The sequence below is a fragment of the Sprattus sprattus genome (assembly GCF_963457725.1).
Source record: "Sprattus sprattus genome assembly, chromosome: 19".
Taxonomy (NCBI): Eukaryota; Metazoa; Chordata; class Actinopteri; order Clupeiformes; family Clupeidae; genus Sprattus; species Sprattus sprattus.
This window is the reverse complement of record NC_137917.1, coordinates 22,809,232-22,811,731: the sequence shown is the minus strand read 5'-3', so window position 1 is coordinate 22,811,731 and position 2,500 is coordinate 22,809,232. Positions and strand designations below refer to the sequence as shown.

The window sequence follows — 2,500 nt, the reverse complement described above, 5'->3', positions numbered from 1 at the left end:
ATGAGGCGCGGCGAACCGGGGCCCCTTTAAATGATAACCATCTCGGCTGCCTTATCAACGTGCCCAGGAAGTCTCGCAAGGCACTATCGGCCCAAACAATCTATTCTACTTTCCGTCATGGGAGAGGCGCATAAAAAATGCACTGATCCAAAGCCGCTGTTGCCTGCGAGCTTTCGGTCCCACACCCCTCCGACTCATCACTCTCTTTTTCTTGCCCTTTTTTTCCCCTCCCTCTCTCTCTCTCTCTCTCTCTCTCTCTCCACCTCCGTCTTTTTCTCTGTATGCCTCCAACTCACACAATATCTTGTTCCTATTCTGTGGGAGAAATAGGTTACTTTCAACCCCCCACTCTCCCTCTCCTCTACCACACATCTTAATTACAGCCCATTTCAGAACCAATAGGGGCAACACTTTGGAGAAAAAAGCGAGTGGTGTGGAGTGCTATGGCGAGGGGGGGGGGGGGGGGTGGGGGGGGGGATGGAGAGAGAGAGAGAGACACAGTCTTACTTCAGCTTCTGACAGCCTTTCGAGCTCAACCCACAAAGATGGCATTTTGGTGGCTATTTGCTGCTATGCAACTAAACAGCTGCTCTCTGAAGGCCACCGGGTGGGTGGGGAGTTCTTTTGTTGCCGTGGCTCCCGAGCAGACAGGGGTTAAAGGCAGATCACAGGGAGAGACACTCGCTCTGAAAGACTCCTGATGAGGAGGAGGGGCCTACATTATCCTCCGCATCCAACCTGGCAAAACAATTTACTTTTTCTAACCCCCACCCCACCCCCACCTCCATCTCTTCTTCTCTTCGACGTTATGCAAGAAATCCATCTCTGGTAGGCAGTTAAATGATATTCCGCAGGGAACAATACCCTAAGCAGAATACATTTTCTGTTTCTTTCTACTAAAAGTCTTTTGGGGGTATTGGCACACACTAGGCACAAAGAGTGACTTCACGCAGCAAAAGAATGAACCGAAATGTTCAACAAGACTACGGACAATAGGTCTACATTCGGGATCGTCCCCCTCCCTACGACTTCCTTCGAGCCCCCCCCACCAAAGTGGTGTAATTCTCCATTTGTTAACCTTTCTTCCAAAAAAAGGAGGGAGAGAAGAAAAAAAACAAGGATTAGAGACCTGAATATCAAGGAGACACTAATCCTATAAAAGATGCCAATCATTCCCAAAACCTCCTTAAATCAGGCTTTTATTCCCGCTTTCCCTCGTTTCCCAGCCCTAGCGGGGTGCCATGACAACTCACCTGCTAACCAAAGGCCCCAAAGGCCCCACTGGTCTTGCTCAGCGTTTAGCCTAGCCGAGCCTAGCGCTCCTACCCCAACTTCCCCCAAAGGTATGACACAACCACAACTCAAGCAAAGCAAAACAACCGCATGTCGAAGCAGCATCACACCCGAGATTACGATCATGTGATCGCACCATGAAACTAAATATGGATTCCTCAGTGAGCCAAAACATTCAAATGGTAAATACCACACTCTTGTTACAGGAAAAGTATTCAGTCTGTTTTTTAAATGTGCTAATTTGACACCAGTCTACGGGCTAATCCGCAAGTATACCAAAGTGTCTGTCACCATCTCGCGAGGCGGTGGGAGGTCTGAAACCCGAGCCAAAAGCGGATGGGAACACCAAAAGCATATGAATGAAATGCTCTCTGTGCAGCCTGTCATGCTGAGCCCACTCTACCAGTGTGTGAGCGTGTGTGCGTTCACGGTATCTTCACCTGAACGTGTGTGTGTGCGTGTGCGTGTGTGTCTGTGAGCGTGTGTGTGTCTGTGCATTATCATGTCCTTGAGGCTATGTGTGACGAGGGCATTTGTCTGTGTGTGTGTTCCTGCATTTTTGCGTACGTCTCTATTCTTGGAAGTGTGTGTGTGTGTGAGAAAGAGCGAGCGAGCAAGCGAGAGAGAGAGACGGTGCGTGTGTGCCAGTGTGTTTGTGTATCCCACAGGCTGTTCGAGCTGATCAGCCCCTCCCCGGCCTAAGCACAGTGGGAATGCCTCGCATATGGACTGTAAACAGAGTGATTAGAGAGAGATGTGTGGAAGGAAGGCCTATCCCAGCCTCGGCGCTAGGCTTACCACCACCCTGGGACTGTTAGTGCCATCACAGCCGCTAAACTCTCCCCGCTCAAACTCAAACTGGCCCAGTCCTCCAGGTAGAGGCTCTCTCAGACACACGGCTAAACATACTGAGCAGCCGTGCACAGACGCAAACGCTGGTATTTATATACGCCAAGACGTATGGAGATTAGGTGCGCAAATGCTCTTTTTGGCTCGTGTGTTTTTTTGGTGTGTGTGTGCGCGCGCGTGTGTGTGTGTGTGTTTGTAGCTGTGATGTTGTTGGGGGTGGGGAGGGGGGGGGCGATGGGGGGGGGGGGGGGGGGAGAAGTGTTCAGAAATATGTCTGCAGGGTGACTAGATTACTTCATGGAAAAACAGACATCTGGTGACACAAATCTGCACTTCCCCAGCCCTGAAAGAATTAATC

General features: G+C 50.4%; 1 protein-coding gene across 2 annotated transcripts in view; it reads right to left on the bottom strand.

The window, feature by feature from the left end:
* satb1b (SATB homeobox 1b) overlaps window positions 1-2,500 on the bottom strand; it is a 40,293-nt gene that overhangs the window by 33,198 nt on the left and 4,595 nt on the right. The window lies entirely within an intron of this gene.